We start from the raw sequence: 27,873 nt of genomic DNA, 5'->3' as shown, positions 1-27,873 counted from the left end.
GCAAGGATGACAGTGCTATGCCGTTTCTGATGTGTCACAAAAAAAATCAGTGCCATACAGTGTTCCTTATGGAAGTACAAAGTGTCGAATTCGAACCCAAGAAGTTTTATTCAAGAATGTTCCTCAATACAAATGTATTTAGAGATCTGAGCCACTGACTCATACCTGACTATGTGGCAAACATTCATTTTCATGCGCATTACAGTTTACAAGGTCTAGTCTGCATTGATTTATTGCATTCATGCTGAAACTGGGAGAGGTTCTCTGGTTATGAATAAAGAGATAAACATTTCTTGAAATCAAAACATTTGAGAACGGACAAAAGGAAGGATTTGAGCACGGTATCTTAGATTCTCTTTTCTTTTTCTTATCTAATGTTCACTTTATTTCACCTGATGCATTTAGTTTTTAGCGCAGCTCTTGGCACCCGCTTCCGCGTTTCGCGGCGTCGCTGTCGGCGTAACCGCCCAACTAAACTTGGCAGATAATTGAATTATTGTTGCGGTCATGTGACTTTAATATTTCTGCTAAGTCTAGCTGAGAAACTGAATTTTTCCCTCTACTTTTAGCGGGAAAACTGCATTTGTGTTGAGGTCATGTGACATCAATTTCCGCGCTAAATTTAATGGGAAACTTAACCCGCTAAATTTAAAGGGGATAATTTCCCGCTAAATTCAGGGAAATTTCCCGCTAAATGGTAGCGAGCAGAAGAGGAGGAGGGGAGAGGGAGGAGGGGCATACACTTCCATCCTCCTCTTCAAGATCTGTGCTCTAATTTCACATTACAGAGAATTGTAAACGTCTCATATTTCATCTCATGTTTATCCAAGTTTTATATTGCAGCTGCACTTGCAGCACAAATCTGGGTTGTGCTGATCCTCTACGCACGAGTTAGGAACTCCTGAGTGGCAAGAGTGGGAGTTTGATCTGACAGCTCAAGGGACACCATTGTTCAGTATTGAATTTTTAACTATCTTCTTTTGAGCAAAGTTAAGCTTTGCTGCATGCAGTTCTTCTAAAAATAAATACCTGCAACCATATTTACCAGGCCACGACATTTCGCCTCTGCTCTTAGTGCTCCTGGTGAGCCTCGGATAAGAGCTTACTGGTGTGCAAACATCATGCTTGTTTGAAACCGCTCACTGATGTAGAGACTCGCTGACATCCAGCATTCCAATGAAACTCTGGATGTCCACAATTCTTTCTTGAACAATGCAAGCGGGGAAGGAACCATACAATCGCATCGTATTGGGGAAAATTCTACAGGGTGTTTTTTTGTATGTTTTACAGATTTTTTTTTTAAAAAGCCGTAAAAGCTACGTTTACGCGGTCTGTGCACGTGAGTTACACGGCCAGGGCGGCATGTATAAGGCTAATTTGTAATGATCAGTCGGCTTATTACAGAGATGTGCCATACTTCTTTCAGAAAACTAGATGGAGGTTCATTCTAGCGTAGTTTTATCCCGCGAATCTGAATATCCCGTTCGTTTTCCACAAAGATATAACTAAACGTGAGAAAACACAAGAAAAACATCCTAGCAATAGTGACATCGTAAGAAGACCTTTTGGCCGCCAAGCGTGTGTCGCTTAAGGGCCGCGCGTCCAATGGCAAGTTTCCTAGGTATATTTTCCCGCACTGGCACCAGTCGTGACACATTTTTCTGCCCTTTTAAAAAATAGCATGTGCGTGCATAGGTTTGAAAGGCGCTGAAGATGCGTGAGCAAAGATTTCGAAAGCTGCTTTCGTGACGTCGCTCTCCAGGGAAGTGCCTTCACAGCGCTTTAAAAATGATTCTATGCAGCCTTGATTCACTAAATTACCAAATAATTTTGATATTTGAGATTGTAGAGGTCAAATGAAGAAGATTTAAAAGTGTTTTCTCAAATACAAAACCGCTTCAACATCTCTTTAAGCATAGTATGTTCCTGAAATTTTTATTCAGTGAAAATAGACCCATGGTTCCAATTAGAAACTTGCTAAGCATCACCAAAACACACTAAATCAAGTTTCGTTGTGAAGATATAAGACAAGAGCAGCATTTTACGGCGCTCCTGCTGCCCGGTGGCCGCAGTGCGAAGCCGCTCCCTCGCCTCCCTCGTACGATGGAGGGAAGCAAGGCGCACGTGTGTTGCACGTGTGAGCCCCTGGGGAACAGGACCGTGGGCGCAGAGATGAGCTCTGATAAGAAACTGAAACCCAGAAACTCGTCCAAATAAAGCGTTCTTACAGAACGCGTAAAATGCTACTCCTGCATTATATCCTTCTAAAAAGAGTTGATTTTGTGGTTTTCATTGACTCAGCAAGTTTCTAATTGGAACCATATTTTCATTTTCACTAATTAAAAAGTTAGTTAACAAATTGTGTTTAATTATCTGACTGATCGTTACGACTAGGTCCCTATATTATGCACGCCTGGCCGTATAACTCGCCTGCACAAACCGCATTATTTAGCTTACACGACCTTTCTAAACAAATATGTAAAGCTTAAAAAAAAAATCACCCTGTAAAACAGTGAAAAGGCAATAACAACATGCTGGAGCCATATGGCTCCACCATGATGGTATCGCCTTTTTGCTGGTATAGGATTTCCCATATTACGATGTGCACGTATGCTTCCGTCCGCCTCCATGGTTCCGCAATAATCCACTACGCTGGTATAGGATGTCCATAATACGACACGCTTGTATGGTTCCGCCTGCCTGTATCGTTCCGACTTAATCCACTATACTGGAGCCGCCTTTTCTCTGGTATAGGATGTCCCATAACACGGATACGCTTGTATGAGGTTTTTCCATCATCTTTCCATCATCGAGATTTTCCAACAGGGCACTGGTCGCGTATTCCCTCCCTCACTGGTTCTCATCGCACCTCCCTGCCGCCACGCCGCCACCAAATCGTCAGAGTCCGTAAATTTGTGTTATCTTCCTTTTTCTTCTTCGTGTTAAGGCTCACCTTCGTGCATGATGGTGGCATCTGTGATTGACACAGCACCAAAGCAAAACACGAGGCCAGCCACTGGCCGCACACCACCTACACGCCACACAACCACACCACAAAAATGACGAGCACGCTACGCCGCCGAGGAGGGACTTCATACCTCAGCGCCCTCCACAGCGGCGCGGAACTAATTACTCCTGGTTCGAGGCTAGCTCTGAACACGATCTGGTCGCTCGCTCCCTGCGGGAAGAGCGGTCAGAGTCATCAGCTAAACGTGTTTCTTCTAGCGTGGCTCTGGTGCTATTGTTTTTTAGTTTACCTATCATCAAAACATCGTCCAGTCTGCCCTGTATACATTTTCCCATACGAAAGGGGAAACGAATACACCACTTCCTCTGCTCACTCGACGAAGCTGTTCTGGTGTTTCTTGGTAAAGCTTACCGTTCGGTGGGATTAAGGTGAGTTCACTGTTTGCACAGTGTGGCAAGCTTATTAGGAGCAGAGAAGACAACGTCGATGTTGAACTTATTAGCTATTTTTTATGCCATGAGAGAACCTGTGTATGTGGGGCAGAACGACCGGTCTCGTGGCTCTAACTCTGGCTCTTGGTGTGACAGATGTTCCTTTATTTTTGGATTTCAAGATGATTTCTACAATCTCTATCAGTATACCATCTTTGAACCTGCCAGAAAAAAAAAAGAAAATTTATTGGGCGTCTAGGAGATTGGCAAGCGTGATTCGGGTTATTTGGTAGTTTTAGACGTAGAAGACAAAGCACATAAAAACGAATTGTCAGTCGGCGCGGCTCGTTTGAACTTTTCCTCTCTTTATCGTGTGTAAGAAGTGAGTGTAGAGTGTGAGTTTACTTTTGCAGTTGTGCGCTGTAGTGTGCGTTAATATGAGCAACCAACTCGGCCAAGCTGCTACGCTAACTCTTGAAGACGTATCCCATCTATTACGCAGATTGTATCATTTCGAAACATCATTTCGCTGAACTAGATCTAATGCTTGAATTAGTAGCCCTGACCTTACACTGCATTCAGATCCCTCAAAAATATCTCTAGAATACATCAAGAAGTCACGGCCATGATAAAGCGGTAAAGAAATATTCATATCATTTTCATACAAACGTGTTTTTTTTTTTTTTTTTAATCTTCGTCCGCTTGGGAGAGCCGAACGGTCAATAACTAGCCTTATGTCTGGTATTCAACGGCAAAGTCTTGTATAGCTGTCTGAAGTATATATGAACAACGTTAAAAGTTTTGCAGGCGTATCTACTGTAAAAATCTACAAGAAATAACACTAATATAGCGAGCGTGCCTTCCGATGGATACATCTGGCTTCTTTTCGCATCTCTCTGATGGTTATGCCAGAAAGTTCAAAAACACAAAATAAACAGGTTGAAAATTCAAATTAATTAGTGTTCGAACATATCTCTGCCAACATATTGAATTATGTACCCACAACCCAGTTTTTTTTCCAAATCTTAATTAATCTAATTTAGAAGAAAAAAAGGGCTATCTGTGCGCCCAAATGAAAGCATTATTTTTAAGGCGTCTGGAAATCCAGAACAACCGAAACTTTTACCAAAAGTGGGTCCTTTTCAGACCTCGAGATTTTTGTTGGAGGTTACATGCGTCACTTACCCATATACCACGTAGATATGAGAGCTGAAGATTCTTTATGCACTTTGGTATTCATCAAAGCGTCTACAATTAACGAAATACGAGATGGCTGTAGTGGAAAGACCGGGTGAAATTTCGAAATGATATTTGTGTATACCCGGTACGACCGACCAGTAACAGGTTATAGTTTACCGGTACGGGATAGTGGTGAACAGTATGAAGATACGGATACCGACATGGTGAAATCGGCCACCAGGCTATACGATTTGTGACCGGTAACATGGTGCAGAGGTTGCCTGTCGCCTTTTACTATTGATTAGTAAAACCCAAATCTGATACAGTAGAACCGTATCCATGTACCGGTATAAGTATTGGGCTGGACGGTACGGTAATAATGGTGACTTCTACGAAACTGTATAAACCAGTATATACTCGTACATGTTTCTTTAGTGGGCAGAGGCCGAATCTTGTCAACATTTCCCAGAGGACGTTTTCGAAACTCCGCTAGCCTGACTCAGACATTTGTTGGCCATGCATGGCTATGAAGGTGGGTGGGCTTGTTTGCTGCTTTTTCGTTGAGAGAGAAGTAATGCCTTCTTTCATTTCTTGCCTTATTGCCATCAAATGTATTAAGTCGTTAACTGGTGAACATTATAGATGACAATTCCCAATGTAGCCATAAAACTAAAGGAAATCTTTACTGAAGCACCCCTGATATTGAATGGTGGTAACGGCAGGACAACTGTTGACCTCGGTATAAGTATTCGGAAAAATGCAGCGCTCTGTGTGGCGATTGCACCGTTCCCGTCTAGTAATAAAAAAAAGGTAAACACCTACGATACCGGTCATGTGAAAGCAGATGAACTGAAGAAGAGCGGCGAAGGTGTGAACGCGCACCGTAGGGTCCGCGTAGGTGTTTCGTATTAAACCAAGTAACACACCAGAGGAAATTTTCATAGCGTTTTGTAAACGTTAAGGGTGTATTAAAGAGAGAGAATTTCACGAACCTTTTAGACAATGCATGAATTGTTTCTGTCATTGGTGTGGCTGCCTGAACGCTTTAGGCAATGTTAATCGACATAAACTAACTACCCTTGTGGACAGTAAAGAACACTGTCAATATTGCGCACTGAAGTTTCAATCTGTAGCTCCACCTAACTTTACACCTGTGGTTTCGTCGCCTAAACACCCAATTAGCTTTATTCATTTTATCCCGCAAAAACCATTCTGGCATAATTATCGAAAGCGTTTTTGTATTGCTTCAATTATTAGCAGTCTCATGTTTGTTCCTACGAGCCGTCATGGTGTCCATGATGACGTATTGTCACGTGACGTTTGAATGTCACGTGACGTCACAGTGTGACGTGTCTTCATGGCATCACGTGACTCACGGTGTCACCTGACGTCACAAAGTCGCGTGGCGTCACTGTGCAACGTGGATTGCCATGCCAATGTCACGTTATGGTGTCATCTGGTGCCAGATAACAGGTGTCGACATGGGCGGAGTGACGCCAATGGGGCATCTTTTGGCGGAGTGCCCAAACAGTAGCGCGTAGATATGGAGCGCCTTCAACGGCGCCAAACCCGCCAAGTGTCCCACTTACTTCTACCGCAGTAAAGCAACTCGTTTGCGAAGCATGAGCGTAAAATAAATCAGTACAGTTTGTTAATTAAGCATGAAATCTAGTTAATAACCGACAAGATAAAATAAATTTCACTGTTCTTAAAAAGGCGGTCCTCTCTTTATACTTGGAGTTACAGGGTCGGGCACTGTGTTCATGGTATTGGCCTTTAAAAAATTAAATCCCAACGACACCTTTTGGTTATAAATTAAGCAAACAGATTATTTTCCTGATAATATTATGGCAGCACACAGTATATCGCCGATATTAAAGTCATATAGTTCCGACACCATTTTGATCGAACTGGTACGTATCGAATGATTTTCGCGAACGCCATCTTGTTAACGTACTCGCCGCCATTTTTCGTTGGTTGTGGGTAGTGTTGTTTGTGATTCGGCTATGCTGGCCAGGTATTCGGATTTTATGATTAAACTAAACCGAGGTTGGAAAAAAAAATAAGCAAAGCAGTATCTGCGCACTTTTAGACCGAGAAGGACAGTCAAAGCAAGGAGAGGTACCTTAGCTTTATTGTCTATCTTCCTTCGACCTGGCCTGTTAAACCTCGTTATAATTATAATGCAATTAAATGCAAAGGTGCAAGCGAGCTGGACAAGAATGACAAAAGTAATCCCTGAAGAAGGGGAACAAGAGGGACAAAGGACATACATAAATCTCCAAACACAGCTAGGTGACTAGTGAGCGACCGAAAAAATCCGCCTGGTCCGGGTATCGAACCCGGGACCTCTCCATTACAATTGGAGCGCTCTACCAACTGAGCTAACCAGGGATTAGACGTCAGTAGACCAAACGGGTTTTATCAGCCGCCACCAGTACCACTTGTGATGGAGAGGTCCCGGATTCGATACCCGGACCAGGCGGAGTTTTTCGGTCGCTCACCAGTCACCTAGCTGTGTTTGGAGGTTTATGTATGTCCTTTGTCCCTCTTGTTCCCCTTCTCCAGGGATTACTTTCGTCATTCTTGTCCAGCTCGCTTGCACCTTTGCATTTAATTGCATTATAATTATAACCTTAAATTGCAAGCTTCACCCTTGTTGGTGTTCGACTGGTGGCGGCTGATAAAACCCGTTTGCTCTACTGACGTCTAATCCCTGGTTAGCTCAGTTGGTAAAGCGCTCCACTTGTAATGGAGAGGTCCCGGGTTCGATACCCGGACCAGGCGGATTTTTTCGGTCGCTCACCAGTCACCTAGCTGTGTTTGGAGATTTATGTATGTCCTTTGTTCCTCTTGTTCCCCTTCTCCAGGGATTACTTTCGTCGTTAAACCTCGTCACCTTCTTTTGTGACTTCGTATGGTTGTGAGCGAGCGCGACGGCTGTTTCAGCAAATCGTATGGGTGGCGCGAAACACGTTACCGCTCTCCGTACGACAAAATCGCTTAAACGAAAATTGGTCGCCTGACTCGCTCTGGAAGAGAGGCCATGTAGGTCCGGCCTCCGAAATGGGCTCTTCAGTGTTCTGTGACTTTCGTTCCTTGCAGACGCGGCCCTGGTTTTTCTCCGTAAACGAGGAGAATACGTCCATACCAACTTTTTGGTAATGGCGTTTCCTTCGTTGGAGTCCGAGGAATTCTTGTTCTGTGTTTGTTGGACGCGCTTCGACAAACAACTGCGCTTCGGCGACATCGAGTCTTCGCTTGAATGTGGAAGACCTTCTTTCTCGACTATTGCGTTTGCTTTGCTCTGTGCTTCTCCAGCCGGATTATGCATCTCTTATGGATTACTTCATATCGCTGTTTATTCGCAAGAACACAGCAAATGTGCCTCTGATAGTAATCCTACTGGAGTCTCGATAAAGGGTTTCAGTAAATCGTTCCGATACCTTCGATCCTACCAATAACCATAAAATGTATAGGCGAAAGCGGAGGCGGAGTATTTTGTATCGTTGTCGGAGTCATCGGACCGATATACTAAAATTCTTCAATCTTCACGGTTCTTCGTGTTTGATTTATTAACTTTTCTTGGCATAAAAACCTTGTAATTTTATTAAACTTTCTAATGGTAGTGATTTAATAAACCGTAAAAAAATTGTTGTCGGGCTAGTTGTTGTTGACTGTATTGAACCACACACTAAACGAAAATATACCCAGATGGGAGTACATCGCTTGTCCTCTAGCGCATTCCCTTATGGGAGGTTTTTATACTCTGCAGGATGGGAGTTCAGAATGAACTCCCACGCAGGCCAGGGTTTATGGGGGGTGCAAGGGAGTATGTACAGAACTCCCAGCAGTACGGGAGTCTGTTCATGGATAAATGGGAGTATTTATTTACTTCCATCAGAGTGTTCCTATGTGGATCCAAGGGAATATTCTTTCACATCCTTATGGGAGTTTTTACGTGGACTCACGGGAATGTTCCTTTACATTCACCTGGGAGTTCTTACGTGGATCCACGGGAGTATTCTTTCACATCCATATGCGAGTTTTTACGTGCACTTATGGGACTATTTTTTTACATCCATATGGGAGTTTTTACGTGCATTTATGGGACTATTTTTTCACATCCATATGGGAGTTTTTACGTGCACTTATGGGACTATTTTTTCACATCCATATGGGAGTTTTTACGTGCATTTATGGGACCATTTTTTCACATCCATATGGGAGTTTTTACGTGCATTTATGGGACTATTGTTTCACATCCATATGGGAGTTTTTACGTGGATTTATGGGACTATTTTTTCACATCCATATGGGAGTTTTCACATGCATTTATGGGACTATTTTTTCACATCCATATGGGAGTTTTTACGTGCACTTATGGGACTATTTTCTCACATCCACCTGGGAGTTACTGCCGGGACCTAAGGGAGTATTCTTTCACATCCATTTGGGAGTTAGTACGTGGATCCACGGGAGTCTTCTTTCACATCCTCCTAGGAGTTGTATACCTACGGGGGTATTCCTTCGCATCCATCTAGGAGTTTCTTCAAAGCCAGGAAGTGTGGAAGGAAAGTCATAAGCAGGTAGCATCATGCACGAAATAAATTTATTGCACTATGAATATTTTTTGCACATGTCGTGTAACAAGAGCTCATTTTGCCTTGGGCGCAAACTGGCTTATACCCCGTTAGACGGCCATTTAAATGGCCTTCAGAGCAAACTCCTCAAAAAATGTCTGCGAACACCAAAGGGCACAGGCAGAGCCGAGATTGTGAACTGATTCACCGATTCTTTGAAGGAATTCATTCCGAAAGCCATTTAAATGCCCGACTGACAGGGGTATTTATTACAATGTAGGGTACACTAGGCTAACTGTGGTACACAAGCCACGATTGCTCTGTAGAAATTTATCAATTCCAGTGCCTTCACCCGTGGCTTCATGTAGCAGTCGGCAAAACCACGTTCAATGAAAGTCAGCATCTTATGTGCCTTCTTTACATAGTGGATGTGGAAAATCCAGTAGACGGCAATGAGGTACGCCACATCCTGATGGAGCCATACCATAAGTACAAAGTTCTTCCTTAATCAGTCCTAAAATATTGAAATAAATTACCTCAAACTTGACAGAATTCGATAAAACATAATATGAGAGTCACAGATTTTTCACCTCAGCTTATTTATGTTAAACACTCTGAGACGTCGCAGCTTGCTCGTTATATGTAGTAGCGGCAGATGCAATTACTCTTCCTGCAATCAGTCCGCTGTTGGCCATTCTCTTTCCTGCGTAGTGCTGGAAGGGACCTGTAACCAAAAAAGCACAAGCATTTAAGTTAAAATGTACTCACAATCAACACAACAGATGTTTCCGACGTTATCGTATGAACCTTGCAAACCAGGTGGGGAGTGGACTTCTCTCAAAAAGTGAATTGAAGACAGTTTCTTCAAAGCAATATCAATACTACTGATATTGAAAATATGGTAAAAGGGCAGAATGGTTTTAAAGTGATATAGCAACGAAATTGTAGTGCCTATTTTATTGTCTAAATGTCAACCATGTTTTTCCATACAGTGGAGACACCAATTTTTTGCTCAAAAAGACACAAAACATTTAAAACTAGTGTCTCGGAAGATCTCCCGATATGCATCACGTTCGTGACGTCTGGTTCTCCTTCAGTCAAGGCTATATGGGAGCTGGCGTGGCTGTGAGCTTCGCCACTTGATGACGTCAATGCACTACAAGCTGGTCGTTCGAGTTGTCCCTCCTCGCTCTCCGCAGGAGTTGAATAGGCACGGGAGAAAAAAGAAAACCGGTTCAGCCAAGTTAGACAGGGCTCAGGCGCACACAGCCTGCCACCATGCTCCCGTGTAGTGGTGCTGCTTCTATGTGGTGTGACGTGACAGTATTTGGTTTATTTAAATAATGTTTCGGAGTCTTTTTTAGCAAAAAAAAAATTGGTATCTCCATGGTGTGGGCAGAACATGGTTAACATTTAGACAATACAATTAGTGCTAAAATTTTGTTGTAATAACCTTTAAAAAAAAAAAGAAAGAACAAGGTACACGCTTATTTTCAACAGTTCACATCAAACACGTTTATAACTATCTACCTTTCTGTGCTAGTTTCCTTTTCCATCGTTTCATAGTCTCAGTAACTTTAAGAGTGAGTGACAGTCCTGCAAAAATGTCATCAAGCATGTAAACATTTTCAAAGCCGGAAAAATTGACAGCTTATTGCAAGCTTTTAAAAAGTCAAACCAAACAAAACGACCTATTGCAAAAACTGTAGGATACCTGTCTTGCTGCATGTAAGCTTAAGAAATTGAAATTAGTATACATTTCTAGCGATTTACTCCTACAAACTATAATTTTCTTCACTCTCACACAATCACTAGGCAGAAGAAGCAAAAGCCCTCCCATTATCATAATCGTGTGCACTGCAAACATGCAAGAGTTATCAACTTTTTGAGAAACGACTATAAGGGATAGCTCACATATACGGCACAGAGCTAAATCAACAGTAAAACAGTGCCGACTTGAACTTAACTTAGTACTGATACAGCAGTATATGAGCATCAGATCATTAACAAAGAGCAAAGTCAGCACTATTCCCAGCACTTACTAATAGTACTGCACTATTGTAACGCCCCGAATCTGGGTGAATCCTTTCAAATCACCGCATAAATTGGCTTCACAATGTATCGCACTACGATTTACCAGAGAGGTGCCTGAAGGTGGTGAAAGCATCGCAGAAAAAATTTCAAAGAATGAACTTACCCGAGTAAAAAGTAAAAAAACTGGTTTGGCTACCTATGGCACCAGTGTGCTAGTATATGCGCACCCTCCGACTGGCACAACAACCGACAGATGGCGGCAACGGCACCGACGCCTTATGGCAGCTCGGTAGCTCCACGGTCACGCCAAAAGCACACCACATGTAGCTGAAATTACTCAACGAACCATCGGTTTTTTATTTTTGTGTTCATTTAATGTGATTTATTGGGGGTGAAAATAAGATATTGTTCTGACAATTATAGCACCGAAAAAGTGTGTACCATTTATGACTCAAAAAGGTTGTCTGATTTTGGTGTGACTGGGCGGCTGCTGAGCAGCTACAAGCCGCTAGGGTTGATGTCGCCATCTGTCAGTTATTGAGCCAGTCAAAGGGTGCACAGTTAGCAGACGGGCGCCAAAGGCAGAAAAAAATAGTCATTTTTTTACCTTTTACTCAGGTAAGTTTGTTCTTTGAGCTTTTGATGCAGTGATTCCATTACCTTCGGGCACCTCTGTCGTAAATCGTAGCGTGATGCATCCCCAAACCGACTTAATGCAGTACTTTAAAAGCTTCACCAAGATTAAGAACTTGGCAGCACAGGTGTAGTGTATATGTGAACAGGTCTTTAAGGAAAGGAACAGAAATTTAGATTTCACAAAATAAGGTAGCAGGAGTGTTCAACGGTGCGCCACCAACCCCTAAACACCACTCATAAAGCGATATCTCGAACGGATGGCCATATTTTTGTAAAATAAGGATGCGATGAGTGAGAATCGCGACATCGTGTTTCCTGCAGAATAGTTGAGGAGGGGGAGAACGGCTTTGCTTCTTTCCCTTTTCGCGTCCTCGCGGAGTCCAAGTGAGAAGAGGAGGAAACCAGAATCGCGACGTCACGGGCCTTTTTGGCCATTGTTCAAGCCTGCTCTTCTTTCACAAAAATACAACCATCCGTTAGAAATATCGCTTTATGCGTGATGCTTTCGGGTTTGTAGCGTCCCGCCTAACGCTTCTGCGTTGTTTTCCGAAATCAAAATTTCGCTTCAGCATTCCTTTAAAGGATGTACACCTAACAATTATATTTGGCAAATATATAACAAGGACTTACCTAACTTATACAAATAATTTCAATTTTTTTAGTTGTAATAGACTGATTTCACAGGCCAGTTTGGCTAAGCCACTGCTGCTGCAATGCATCAAGGGAACTTTCGTCTTTCTGCATGTGCCCCAACCTCGCTGGAGCTCTGCGCGTGCAAAGCGCGAGACGGCACGAGGTGTCTCAGGCACTGCCACCTGCCTCTTGAGAACTAAAGTTATGGCGGCTTCACAGATGCACTGAACGCTAGGTGAGATCGGTCTATTCCACTAAAGAGTAAAATAACCATACCAACAGGCTCTTATCAATCTTTCATGAGTCTTGATTGTTTCAAAAAGCAACATGTCCCCTATACCCTGTTTCATTATAGTAAGTTACAGCTCAAGAAGATGGGGCGAGGGAAAGGAAGGCCGGGGAGGAGGAAGCAGACGGAATGCTAGATAGAAGAGGGAAAAACTTTCTCCTCTCCTCTCCAGCAATTCGTCTGCTTCCTCCTCCCCGGCCTTCCTTTCCCTTTCCTTACATTCTTGAGTTGTAACAGACTATAATTACGTGAACGACAGACGAAGGCAACGCCAGACGAGGGGAGAAAGGCCAAGCACTAGAAAGGTTGGGGAGGGGAGAAACCTACCCTCCTCTCTAACGTTCCTAGTGCTCTCTCTTTCTCGCCTCGCCCTCTTCTTCTGTCCAGCCTTCCTAGTGCTTGCCCTTTTTTTTTTGCCTGGCGTTGCTTCGCTTGCACTGCACACAACTAGTGACGCAGACTATTAGCAATGTGCACGACAAAAAGCGTCGCTGTAGTTGAGGTTTGCGATCCGCCGAACCATAGCTTCCTGTATACTGATAATGCTTACCCAAATGCCGGCTAACGGGGAGGGAAATCCTGCCAGTTACAGGAAGGTAGAGGCAAATATTGCCAATCAGGACAAGGGAAATTCTGTTTGTGACGTCACGGACGGAAACCATTAGAGGGTGCCAACGAAACATCTTGGAGCTAATGGAAGTGGAACATAAATAGCTCTGATGACTGCCCGGTCCGGTTTTCGAGCTGCGCAAGGGCCACTGGTCCTCTCACTCGAACAGTGCTTTCAGCTCTTCATTCTGGTACCTGGGCCACAAGTTGTGCCAGCAGGCTTGCAGCACCAGCTGAAGGAGTTGTAGGCCCACCTCTGAAAATACAAAGCATAAAAGAAGCTATCGCTTAGAACAACAAAAATAATAAAATCACACAAATAATTAGAGTCGAGCTTTGAAGATTCATATCAACCACCTAGGTATTGTTAAGATAGATGGACCTTGCAGCACAGTAAGCCTGTCAAATTGCAGGCACCTCGGTCTCGTTTACAACCTGATAACTCGGAATCAGAGGACAAAAAATTGTAACAAAGCCAAGTTACAATTAGTGGCCAATCAGACAATAACCTCTCAATATTTAGAAAGCATTGACAAAGAGGATGAGCACAGCCATGACAATCTGCTTGACTCACAATACCAAGTGTCAGTCAACCAAATAATGCTCTTATGCCCTTGAAAACTGTGGCACGGATAAAGACTACCACCAAAAAGATACCCTGTCACCATGCTAAACCTTGCTCTACAAACGGACGTGTGAAGAGCAACCCACAAGGGCCACAAGAAAGCGCCTGCCTCTCAAGAACCTTATGGTGAATTCCGCTCGCAGATCTCGAGCGCTCCAAAAGCGCTCCATTTGGAGCGCGCATATTCCGCTCGCAGATCTGGCTCAAGTTGGTCATCTTCCGCTCGTAGATCTCTGGCAGCGCCCGCTCCACGGAGCGCCCCAAACTCCGCCGAACTTGCTCTGCGGGATTTCACAGATCTCTCCGGAAATTGACAGAGCGGCCCACGTGATTTCCGTCTAAATCGGCGGTGCGCATGCGCGGCGAGGTTGGAGAGATCGGCGGGCCGGTCGGGCCACGGTCGGGTCGTGGAGTTGGATCTGTTCGGGTGCGTCGGTTGTTTACTCTGGACTGTGACGGCTCGAACGCTTCTACCTCGCGTAGATCAGGGATAAAAAGCCGGGAATGTGGAGCGTGGCAAATCGTAAGCGCTGACATCTGTGATCACCGAGGAAGAGCGAAAAAAAGAACGACAGAAAAGCCGGAGGCAGACGCAAGGTTAGGCCTATTCATTCTGCAGCCAGTGATTGTTTACTTTTTTACACTGCATTCCATCGGCGTTTTCCCGTGAAATAAAGCAAGAAGTGGTTAGGCAACGACCGCGCAAGTGATGGTTTGTTACCTCTGTGTTTATTAAAGTCGTACTAGCAATCTGAACTCCATCGCTGGCAATCGCTGTCCGTGCCCCGCCGCTTCGAGGCGGTCGAAAGGTATGTGACGGTGCCGAACGCGGACGTCTTCGCTATTTGTGACATGGGCGCCGTGGTACGTATAATTCCGCCCGGCCTGTGTCGCGTGTTACTTCTGCAGCTAAGCAGTGACAGTCGTCACTGGTCGTCGGAAAGATCAGCCGGCTGAGGCGTTGGTGGGCTGGTCAAGTTCGAGCAGCGGCCATTTTGAACGGCGGAAGGAGAAGGGGTGGGGAGGGGTGTGGGGGAGGTCGCTCCAAAAATGCAAGTTTATCTTCCCCTCGTCGATACGGAGCGGGTCCCACGGAGCGGAATTTCGCCTCCCTCGCGGATTTTGGAAAGCGCTCCAGATCTACGAGTGGAATTCACCATTAGCTTCACCACAGAAGATGGTCTACTTTGATAAAAAGGACATAGCCTTGCAGCTATTTCAACTATCCGCTCACGTGATGGGGATAGTATATCAAACATCTATATCAGATCGAAGATATAGTTTGACGGTCAAGTTGACCGACTGATTACGAAGCAAATTGCACGGAACAGAGGAGCCTGCTTTAATCTGTTGGTTAGCAATTGTCTGCTAAACAAAATAAAGAAGCACCTAACCAATTTAAGTAGCTATTGCTACTTAAATCGGCATCAGAAATTGATTTCTCGAGAACTATTGCAGACACGTCCACATTTATGACCGTAAATAGACTTTCGCAGACATTGGTTTAGTGCCCCTTTAAGAAAAAAGGAAGACAAGTCATTCGAATACAATGCCTGTATGGGTAGTGAGCTTCAAAGAAACTGCTCGTGCAGCTAAAAGTCTTTTGATCGCCTTGTAAATGTGCATAATGGTGACGGGGTATCTCATGAGAGATCATTAATGCTGGAGAAAATTGAGTATGTCGTAGAGCTGCGAGAAGGAAAAAACGAGAAGGAGGAGGCAGTGCAGAAATATCAAGCGAGCATTCGCACAACCGAGTCGGAGTTGCCGGAGTCTTTCCTTTTTCGAATGTGCTGGCGACCTTCGGAAACTCGTCAAACAAAAAGCATATTAATTTTTTTTTTTAAAAAGGCGCCCGCCTAAATGTTGTTAACTGCTGTACCTTCCTAAAAGCAGGGGGACAAAGGGGAGGCCTGGTCGCTCTGATGAAACAACAGATATTCTGTCAGCCGGTCACAAATTCCCCTCGGCTCCCCACGAGCTGGGGGGATTTGAGAACATTCGTGATGCATGGCACGTGAGTTTAGAGCTCGATGACGTTTAATCCTGTGCTCAGGGAAAAACCTAGTCGTGCGAATACTCTATTAAAAACTCGCGAAAGGATGTTGGTCTGAACTCAAAGTTTCGATTGATCCTGCTTTGACTGCTCAAAACTGATATCGTTTTAGCGGTATAAATTAACTGAAATGAAATGTTTCTAATGGCTGTTTCACAAACTCGTGACTGCTTATGACCGGAGGGTGCAAAAACAGAATTTAATCTCTTGCGACTGCTTAGAATTGGTAGTATCGCTGCACAGTTAGTAAGAAGTTGAACAAGGCTTAAAATCCGGTTTTTACCCTCACTCTGGAAAAGAGAGGATGTAGTTGTGCACGCCGTGGTGAGCGAGATTGTTTCTAACTGCTCACAGGACACTGCTGCATCTCGCCGCGCGAGACCGCGCCAACCAGGCACGTAGCCAGGATTTTGTTTCGGGCAAGGGGGGGGGGGGGGGGGGGGGGCCGGGGCCGCCTATGACAAAATGCTGTATGAGGGGGAGGGGGGACAGGAGGTCCCAGCAAAATGGAAGATTTCGGGGGGGGGGGGGGGCAAGCCTTATGGGCCCCCCCACTTGCTACATGCCTGGCGCCAACCACGGCCTAACCCCGAGGCTGAGAGTTTCCGGCATAAGCATGGAGAGGTAGGTGCTGCTCGATCTGTGGTACCAGTGCTTGCAGAGTTCCTGTATAGGTTCCCTATGGGAGCCAGAGTTGCGTGCTCATCCCCGTAGCGCCGTCTTTCCTGCACGGCACGTTGATCCTGCTCCTCATCTGACTGAATTCAGATGAGGATCTGACTAAGCAGGGGAACGTACGCCGGGGCTCACGCAACGTCTACTTTCCTGCACGGCATTTGAGTCTGCTCCTCACGTGATCGGATCTCGGCAAATAGCGGTGCGGCGGCACGTGAAAAACAGATGCGCAAGTCTGGCTTCCGTAGGGAGCTTATAGACCAATCCATTTAGGGGTAAAACGAGAGAGGGCACGCGCCCGACTCTGCTAGCAGACGACAAACAGGGAGGTTGCCGTTCTCCATCTTTGGGCTGTACCGACGGGCTGTACCAAACATTGAACTCTCGCTCGTGGCTGCCGTTATGAAGTGGTTCGCATTCTTAGAATATTTATGGCTACTCCAAAATCAGCCTTTAGCGCTCTGTTGTTTTATCTCAGTAAATGATCAACTAGCGTATCTTTGCCCTGTTACTTCAATAGCAGTGGAGTCAGCTGGCAACTCAACCACTGCGTCCATTGTGCCAGGAGAGCACGTTTTTATTTATTATTCCAGACTTCCACTCATTGTCGCTGAAGGCCCACACCAGTACCAACTTCGTATAGTAAAATAGCTACAGCCCAAAGCTCGTTTTTAATGTTAAATGCAGTCGGATTTAACATTAAAAACGAGCGTGTTGGTAATAATACTTAAACAATCGGAAAGACTAAACAAAATTTGGGACGAAAGCAGACGCTTACAACTCTTTCAACTCTCACCAACATTTATTTCGTCTCCGTTCAAACGACGGCCATCGAGCAAGTTCAGGGGAGGGAGCAGAGAAGAAAAAAGGAGGGGGGGGGTTGAAAGAGGAGGAGGGGGAAAAACGAGTTATTCGTGGCCTTCCCTCAAGGCCTCTGGTCCCTTCCGCCCAGTTCGGGACGGAGGAATTTCATCTGCCTGTCGGAAAGGGCTGGATAGAGAAGCCGAAGCGACATTAGTGACCAAGCTCTTAATGGCGTACGATTCGGCGACTTCTCTGCCAAATCTCTGCCGGTGTCCTCCAAATACACGCATACCTTCGCAACTGGGCGAACAACCGTCGCACGTCATACGGTGTACGACTATTGGAAGCATGGAGTCGTCGGGGGGTTTGCTCAGTGATAGGCGAGTCCCTTAAGGCCATGTGCGGTGTTGTGCAAGTAGGGGATAACTGTAAAACGCTTTTTGCGAGGAGCAGGAGCGGCTGGCGGTGCCCAGGAGGCGGTGATCAGCCTCTTTAGTGTATTTGACACTAAGTCTTCAGGATACCCTGCCCTCTTTAGCCTCTCTGTTTGTAGAAGCACGCTGTGCGCGCTGTGCAAAGGAGCTGAATGGAGGACACCGCACCGGAGAGCCGGGTGTTCCAGTATGTAGACGATTATCTGATCGTGCACCCAAAGCAGACCCCTCCCGAGTCTCATTCAGGCCTTCGCTTCGAGACCCACCGGACTCTCCTTCAAGAGAAAAGACCCGTCTGAAGATGGTCTTCAATACTTGGACCTGCACCTGAAGATGCACCCCGATGGGATATGCTGGGAGTTCAGATAGCGCACACAAAAGCCGGTCCGCCCTTCACGAGTGCCCACTCCAAAGCAGTAAAACGGGGTCTCGGGAACTCACTCCTAAAATCCTCTGGAACCAGGTCGTGCCCCCATCTCACCGCGCACAGCGTGCTTCTACAGACAGAGAGGCTAAAGAGGGCAGGGTAGCTTGAAGACTTAGTGGCAAAGACACTAAAGAGGCTGATCACTGCCTCCCGGGCACCGCCAGCCGCTCCTGTTCCTCGTAAAAAACATTTTGCAGTTATCCCCTACTCGCACAACACCGCACATCGCCTTAAGGGACTTGCCTATCACTTCGAGATAGGGGTAGTGTTTAGCTGCAAGCAAAAGCTTCAACAAATGTGCAGAATGGTGAATACCCCACCCTCCGTGACCCAATGCAACAAAAAGCACAAACAGCAGTTTGGTAAGTGCAGGAAGGAGGTGGTTTATACTATCCCTTTTTCGTGTGTGTGTGTGGGGGGGGGGGGTGTATAGGGCAGACCGGCAGGTGCCTAAATGAGCACCTGAGGGAACACTCGCGAGAGGTGAGCAAACCCCCCGACGACTCCATGCATCCAATAGTCTTACACCGTATGAAGTGCGACGGTTGTTCGCCCAGATACGAAGGTACGCACGTATTGGGAGGACACCGGCAGAGATTTGGCAGGGAAGTCACCGAATCGTACGCCATTAACAGCTCGGTCACTAACGTTGCTTCGGCTTCTCTAGCCCTTTCAGACGGGGAGATGAAATATCTCCATCCTGAACTGGGCGGAAGGGACCAGGGGCCTTGAGGGAAGGCCGCGAATAACCTGTTTTTCTCCCTCTTCTTCTTTCAACCCCCCCCCCCCCCTTTTTTTTTTCCTTCTCTGCCCCTTCCCCTGAACCTGCTCGATGGCCGTCGTTTGAACAGAGACGAAATAAATCTCGTTGAGAGTTGAAAGAGTTGCATGCGTCTGTTTTCGTCCCGAATTTGTGTTTATTCTACCGGATTTACTTTTCGCCGGAGCGACCGAGCGCATGCTAGCGCTAAATTTAGCGCATGCGTTAGCGCGCGCCGTGCCAGGGTGTTTTAGAATAACGTTTCTACACCGCAACGGAAAGGCCTAAGCACCTCGTGCTTGCAACGCCACAAAGATACAGTAACACTTTTTATTTTGCACACAAAATACTGTAACTTAAGAAAAAAAGTTTCTTGGTTCACAGTAACATTTTAGATTTGTTTAAATATGAGAATGCAACGGAAGCAGTCGACTGGTAATGTCCACCTGCGTCGCCTAAGCAAGAGAGGTCTCATGTACTGACCTTCGCACTCCATAACTTCACCGAGAAACGTTTGCGCGTCGCAAGTTGCCCGCAATTGTTGCCCACCTTGTTGGGTCCTATTAAACGTTTCTGACGTGCACCTCCTATTCGCCTCGAGATCGAACCGTGTCGCCACCGTGCGGCCGAAATTGGAAACGCACGAAAGAGGGGATACCGCCGTGCGTCGTCTGCTACGGGCGCATGCTCAGAAGCATGGATCTCGACGACGCAACCCCGTTTCAGGCTGAGCTTGACATTCCTTATTAAATGCTTTATGTTTTTGTTGCCGTTTCTTCTTACTAAAGGTTGTGTTGTAGCATTTCCTATGCGTAAAAATTCAGAAAAGCTATTATTATTAAGTCGAAAGCTTCCATAATCTTAGTGTGTTGGTTTGTATACAATCGCTGGTCCCACGTATTTTTGTTATCTCGCACAAACCGTGGCTTTCATAAAGCATTGAATGTTAAATGGTCTGTGGTTTGATTAGAAAATTAACCCGACTGATCGCTATTTTTAATAGACTAATCAATCAATAAATCCGTATGTTGATTTTTTTCGCCGGTCATATTGCGTGAAAGACGTTAAAACTACACACTTTTTACTGGTTTTACTATGTCATAAATGGCATATTGCATTACCATACTAAACTTCACCTTGTGAGTCCTACAATCACGGGAAGCCTTTTAAAATGAAGTATTTTTTAAGTTAATATTTAAACAGTATAATCACCCTCGGTGAAATGACAAGCACGCTGAAGTGGTTTACAGTGCAGGCCTGTGTCACAAAAGAAATAAAAACGTCAAAAATATTAAAGACGGCATTTTTTACTCCTTGTTGACTTTCTCCAGCACAAGACTCCAATTAACGGGCAAAAAAAAAGATTGAAATTAAGGCATTACTTGGATAATCTGAAAGTTAACTGGTGAACTGCCTAGTCCCGATATACGTTAGGTGAAGGCGGGTGATCGGAAAGTCTCGTGAAGGTCGAATAGGCCGATTCGTCATAGAGCAATTCGCTGCACGAAAAATCGTCGCAGATGTTAACTGGATGCAGCTTTTTAAAAGCCAAAATATACTTTTTTCCCTGACATTTTAAAGCAAATACTGCACCATAGTAATCCCTAAAATTGCCGCAAGGTAATTTACCCCGATGTGCCCTTCCTTGTCGAAGAAAATAACTTGCCACTTTTACCGCTTTCACGGTGCCATGCGTAGATTCTTTTAGGAGGGGGGGGGGGGGGGGGGGCTGGCTGAGGAGGCTGGGATCTTTATGACCAGGGGAGGGAGGGCTGAAGCCGCATAGGCCTCCTCCCTGTCCACGCCACTGCAGTGGGGACGGCCACCATGTCGCACACGTAACACTAAGGCGCGCGTTAAAGGGATACTGAACCGAGATTTCGAGCTAACTAAACAAGGCCGGGAAGTTGCAAAACCAAAAAATACCACGCATACGGCGATATATCTAATAGATTGCCGTATTTTTTTAGGAAAGAAGTGCGCGATTGAACCCGGCCGACGAGACAAGGCACGTCACGATTCCCATTCTCTCTCCTCGCTACGTCCCGCCAAGCTGGTGAACCGAAGCGAGGAGGAGAGAAGCGAGGCCGCTTCTGCTCATTCTCAAATTCTCCCGGAGGACAGTTACGTCAAAGAACTCGCTTGATCGCGCCCTTCTTTTTGCAAAGTACGGCCATCCGTTTGATATATCGATGTACGAGGGATGTTTTGGAGTTCGTAGCATCTGGTTCAACACTTCTGCAGCCTTACTTTGCGAAATCCAAATTTCGGTTCAGTATCCCTTTAACATACCTGGTCCACCCATTCAAGCCGCTTCGCAATGACAGTCTGCGACGACTTGTTACAAAACGTAAGAAATAAAATTAACAAAAGGACGATCCCGAGATGACACATTTTTCAACTTTTTGACAACTGTTTGTCAAATTTTTCAACCGCCGACGAGTCCTTTCCTGTCTTTGCACTCTTGCGATCTTTTTTTTTTTTTTTAGTTTTGTGGTTTAACGCGAGCGCTGCGCTTAGTCCAGATATAGAGTAACTGTATAGGCATTGCAGAGCTAGTGTATAGCATTCCTTTTCCTTTTGCCGCCAACTCAGTATTGGCAGACTTGGTAGCAAAAACCGGGCACATCTCCACCCCCCCCTCCCCCCCCCCCCCCCCCCCCCAAATCAAAATCCTGGCTATGTGCCTAGCTGAGAACATGAAGGCGGTGGGGTGGGTCTTGTCTTGTTGGCAGCAGAAAAAAAGTGGGCACAATCCTGGGTGCCCCTCCGTAAGTTTCTCTCGAGAAGAAACGAAAACCTTTCTTGCCATTGTAAATGAGGTGAATATTGGCGACTCCAGCGAAATCAACGCTGCGTAGCGGCAACACCGAGAAGCTCAGGAGAGGAGGTAGTTTCCACTCTGTCGTCTGTTATCGCTGCTTGGTTCACGTAGGCAGCATAGAAACAAACATTGCTTCCAGTAATTATTGTTGTGCTTCCGCCGTGTCATTCCTACGCACTGACTAGAAGAAGGTTTTTACCGTCGAAAAATCGCTTTGCTTTCACATGTAACACAGATCTTACGCTGCAGTGAAAAAATTTATGGTGGTCAGCATGCTGCATGCTGAACGACGAAAGCAACCTCCTTTCGCCCGCCATACTGCCTGACCGGCGCGCCCCTATAGTTCGCTGGAGTCGCAAATAGATGAGCTGCTCGGCGAGGGCGGCACCCACTCTGCCTCGCGCATCGGAGGGAGCCCCTAGAGTAAGTTGTAAGCAGGAATGACGTCGCGAGCTCAAAGTGCTGGTACTGCAGAAAAAGTAGTCCCTACCTCAGTACTGCTCCTGCTTGCACTGGAACCCCTCGTCCTTGGGGTCCAACCATGATAGAAGTAGCTGTAGTGTCTTGAAAGCCGTTGGAAACGATCTTGCTCGCCATGTCATGTGCAGTATTGTTCCCTCGGCTCTAGAGTGGCAAGGCCCAGAACTCTCAGCGCTTTCTTGCATCCTGTAACTTCTTGCTGAGCATCAAAGACAGTGGTTAAGATCTTTATGCTATCAGAAAGGCCACCGCATGCGGAACACCAGACAGAAAATGTGATTACAATGTTCGGCTTGAGTTGGAAATGCTGGTTTAACTTTGAGATGTGACACAACATGGTGCCATCTTAGCATAGGACTTGAGCATTAAAGGGGCCTGGCAATGACTTTTTTACTGGTTTTTAATTTACACCGAACTTAAGCGCAATAAACATAGTAACTTAATGAAACTTTTTTTTTTTCCCTCGAATTTCGCTTTATCTTAAAAGTTATAGGCAAATTAATATTACAAAAACAAGCAAAAAATAACTTCCTTCGTGACCTCTTTGGCCACTTCAGTGGCCGTGAACTAGAGGAGGGGTAGTGAGCGCAGCGAGCGCTCATGGCTGCCGCACTCTGCGTCGACAGCTCGAGAGGGTGCCACAAAAGCATGTTCTGGATAGGCTGTAGGAGCAGGCAGCCAGGGCGGCTCGCATTGCATTTGCTGCACGATTAAACACTAATTCGGCATGACACTTCATTGGCCACAAACGACAGCAAACACGGGCTAAAGATCAGTTCAGAATGGGAGCCACTTTGCGCTGCCATACCTCGAAACGGCCAAACTGCAAGACAAAACTTCTCGCCGAAGGCTTTCGGAACGCCCGGAGCCGGTCGGATCCTCCTGCCCATACAACCGCAGCGCCGCCACGTACATCCGGGACCTTTCCGTGTCGGCGCCTGATCCCACTACTCCTTTCTAGTATGCGCCGCATTTTCCGCCGCTTGGTGGCGGGTATGTCGACAGGTCATTTCTTGTCTCCGTACTTTATGAACTGCATTCGTATCTTTTCTGATCTAAAACACTGAACAAAAACTACTTTTATAAATAATTGAAACGGTTCGCACCACTTATGTTTTGTATTTCGACTAAAAAGAAACTTTTAGCGCCTCTGACCAGTAGTCAGCCCAGCACCAAAGACGTCACATTTTGCGCGCTTTCGGTACCACAGGTCGCCCTCGTCGGTGGAGGGGGTTTCCGCGTCGTCCGGTTAAAATATGACGCACTGATATTTAGTTACTCTCTCCGTGCCTCCTGGCTTGCCCGAACCCCAAGAGACGTGGAAACCGCAAAAAAGGTAGACGCTTAAATATGATTGCAGGGCCCCTTTAAGGTGAATGCTGGCGTATCGGCTTAATTCTGAGAATAATTAAAGTCTACGCACTCAAGTCGGATTTATGTAAACGTGGCAAACTTGGACGACATAAACGGTAATTGAAGGTAACAATACTGGGCAGGAGACTGAGAGAGAAGGGGAAATGAGAGAGCGTGGGGACATCAGAATGCCGAGCTTTCGTTTGAATGATTAGTGGGTAGATCTAAATTTATGAAGACAAATGCCTTTGTCTTCATTGCACTTGTCGAACGAGCTAGAATGCGTCTGGCGTTATGCTCTTGCATCAGGATGTGTTCGACACATGCAGTGCAGACCAAGGTACCTGGCTTTAGGTCTACCCACTAATCAATCCGACCAGAGCTCAGCGTTCTGACGTCCTCGCGCACTCGTCTCTTCCTCTCTCTCAGTCGCTTGGCGCATTCGACATACTGAAAGCCGAGACAGGTAAAGGACAAACACAACGTCGCTATCCAGCAAACCGGCCCAGGTCACAAGCATACTAGTAGCCCTTCCCTTGGCAAATAGCAGGCGCTCGCCGGGCGGATTCTTGTGCCACTGGTAAATCTGGAGCCAGTAGAGCGCTCGGCGAGCGGCCGTGTTTTCAGACCACGCTACTCGTAGCGGGAGCTCGCGCTGCCACTTCGATGCATGCTCTGAAGCGCGCGCCCGTAGCAGTACAGAGCCTCTGAAAACGATCTACTAAAACTCTAGCTCCAAACGATCCGTGGGAAAGGGGCGGAGCGCGTCGAGCGAGCCACAGAAGTTCTCTGTCTTTTTCGGAGTAGTTTATTCGGAAATAACTTGCAACATTTCAGCTACAATATTTCTGTTGGCGATGTTGTGGCACTCTAAAACTGATTGTGCCAGTGCCACTTCGCAATAGAAAGTTACGTGGACATCTGAGGGATGCGGTACCGTTACAAGCCCCGTTAAAGAGCATCAGAAGTAGGCGATCCGATACATCGCGGTGCCGTCGCACAACCACGAAGACGAGTCCAAGTGCGAAACAAGCGCTCGCGATTTGCCAGGGAAAGGGGCTAAAGGTTAGAGCATAGCTTAGCAAGCTTACGGCAAAAGTAACACTTCGTTCTGAACGGGAGGCACTCACTTGATCGAATGACGTTTTAGCGAACGCCCACGTTTCATCGAACGACACTTTAGCGAATAGTCGGACGCCGCGAAGCGGCGTTTTCGGGTGGGCCAAATAGGTTCACATTTTTGTAATGAGTTGCCGAAGACTGTCGCCGCGAAGCGGCGTAAAGCGCAGCGCGACGGATGGGTTAACGCGCGCCCCCGTTATTCGCTAAAACGACCATTCGCTCAAATGTCGCCGTTCGCTAAAATGTCATTCGCTCTTGTGATATGGACCCGTTCTGAACAAAGAAAAGAGTTGTGCTCACCGGCCGTTTGAAGTTTTTGTAGCTTCTCGCTGCCAGCCAACGCTCAATGACTAGACGCGGCGTCTCCGAGATACCGTTTGACACTCTTGAACAAGGTACTAGTAAGAAACGCCCATTATTAAGGTTCTTAAAAGTAAAAAATAAGCGGCGAACGCCGGCACAAGACGACGACACCCGACGACTTGCCTCTGAGAGCAAAGTTATGGACGCCCATTCAAAACAAGATATGAGCGGGAAGATTTTGGGCGATAGCTAGCGCCACCTGCCATAGGCACCCTGTTTCGGTTTCGGTTTCAAAACCGAAAAAGATAAAATCGCTTTATCGGATACAAATAGTACTTAAAACCACTAAAATCATCGGAACCTGAATTCGAAAGGTAGATTGAAGATAATGCTGCCTATCGCTTTGATACAAAATCTTTTTTTTTTTTTTTTGTTGCAAATGAATTTTTGAACATATTTATTTTTGCACGTGATTAGGGATGCCGCGAACCACCCTAGGTTCGATTTCGGAAGGTTTCGATATTTTCGACCCGAACTGATGCTCGAATTCGAAAGGCTTCTATATTTTCGACCGTACGGAGGTTTGAATTCGAAAAATTCGCAGCTTTCCTAAATCGCGGGGTTTCGAAATAAAAAAGTTTGAAGCTTTCACGGTTTCTAAAACTTGGGGTCGATTATTTCGAATTTTTGTTTACTTGAGGTTCGATAAATTTGAAGATTTCGACCTTCCCTAATTTGAAATTCGAGAGATTTGACCGTTTCGAATTGCTTTAGATCTAAAATTCGAGCGTTTCGAATTTTTAAAGACAAAGGTCGATAAATTCGAAGATTTCGATTTTCTTTTTACATAAAGTTCGAAAAGGTCGAAGGTTTCGATTCTCTTTCAAGACTAAATTAAAAAAAAAAAAAAAAAAAAACTTTTAAGGTTTTAAGTTTTTGTTGATGTCCAAGTGCGCAAAGTTCGAAGTCGGGTTTTCATGTTCCGCCACCAGTTTCAGTTTTAAATAACGTTTTCACGCCACACTGGTTTTCACGAAATCAGGTTTAGAAAAGTTCGGGTGTGATATTTAGACTGCGCGAAGCTGGTCAGGCAATTAAATGAGACGACGAGTGTCCGGGATGCGCTGGAATATTTGCCAGTGCAGAGTGACGTGTGACAATAGATCAGTAATTGTGACCGCCAGCCCGGGGTGGTCATTAACGTGCATCACGAAGTAGTGATCCTACGAACGCACTGTTTAACGATACTCATCCAGTTCAAAACGGCCGGGGGCAGGCAGGTGGTTGAGGCTCAGAAAAACCTTGAAGTGATCTGGCAAACTGCCCCCCTACCCCCTTGCACGCTGGTAGTAATCCGATCGAACGCCGCCCGAGTGACGCTGGCATATAGTAAGTTTAGTTTGTACATGATGCCAAATCCTGAGACTGGGAATGAAATTTTGAAGAAAAAGTGTAAGCTGAGTTTGAATTGTTGTCCTGTCCCTTTCTTTCTTTCTTTTTACACTATTTCTTGCGAATTTCATTCCCAGTCTCGGGATTTTGCATCATGATCAACATACACCAGCTTGCCTGCATCTTGACATTTTTTTTGTTTGTAATTGCTTTGGAGGTTTATTTTCCGGGGCGGAAGAAACGCCGAGCAAAAAGCACAGAAGTTGATGCAACTTGAGGTCGAGGAGCGTCCTACAATACCAGCGGCGTCGGAAGCGGAAAAACGGGAAGGGGGGGGGGGGCTCCAGTCCCTCCCCCCTTCCCCCCCTCCCATATATTTCGGACTGTTAAAGAAAACAATACAGGGAAAGAGGGCATGGTCTAGCTTCTTTTAATCTGAAATTATTTATGCATATGTATAGCTACTGTCGCTCTTCACTGCATAAAAGATCGCGCAGATGGTCATTGTTAGAAACCCGTTGTCAGAAGGCACAACTCGTCACATGCTCGGTGGCTCGGAAGTTCAAAGCTATGTCTTTTCGACCTAAATAACTGTGCCATTGGTAAAAAATAATCAATAAATAAACATAACAATAAATGCAAAAATAAAAAGCTGGAGAGAAAAAAGAACTATCAAGAACCAGCCGGAAGTGTGTATCCTTGCATATTCAGAGGCCCAGAACTATGAAACAAGTTTCTCCCACCAAAATGTGTACAGGCCAAAAGAAACACGTCCAAAAACGTAAATTGAGAAAAAAAAATGCGTTTTTTTTTATGACGTGTTGAACTTGAACAATTTCAGAAATCTTCCCCCATGAGTTAATTTGTTCCTCAACGGGGAAAAAAAAAGAAATACATTATCTTGTAATCTGCAGATGGTAATGATATGTACTGTCTCTGGTGTTAATTTAACTGCGATACGTAAAGAATGTAGGCGAAAAAAATTACCAAGTTTAGGGCATAATTGCCCGTAGGTATATGTTTTGATATTTCTTCGAAACTCGTCTTGAACAACAATAATCATATCTTAAGACGACACTTACCTAAGCTATACATAGATCATTCTTAAAAAAGTTTAACATCTCCACCATAAATAGCTTCGGCTATAGCGCGCTTCAAATATGGCACAAACGACAATTGTCAAAAACCCGTCATCCTTCCTCGCTCGTTCGGGAATCTGTTTCTTTAAAACCAAGCATGCCAGATGATTGAAATAA

The sequence above is a fragment of the Ixodes scapularis genome, unplaced genomic scaffold, assembly GCF_016920785.2.
Source record: "Ixodes scapularis isolate PalLabHiFi unplaced genomic scaffold, ASM1692078v2 PGA_scaffold3__209_contigs__length_174095766, whole genome shotgun sequence".
Taxonomy (NCBI): Eukaryota; Metazoa; Arthropoda; class Arachnida; order Ixodida; family Ixodidae; genus Ixodes; species Ixodes scapularis.
The sequence above is the reverse complement of the archived record's forward strand: the minus strand, read 5'-3'. Positions refer to the sequence as shown.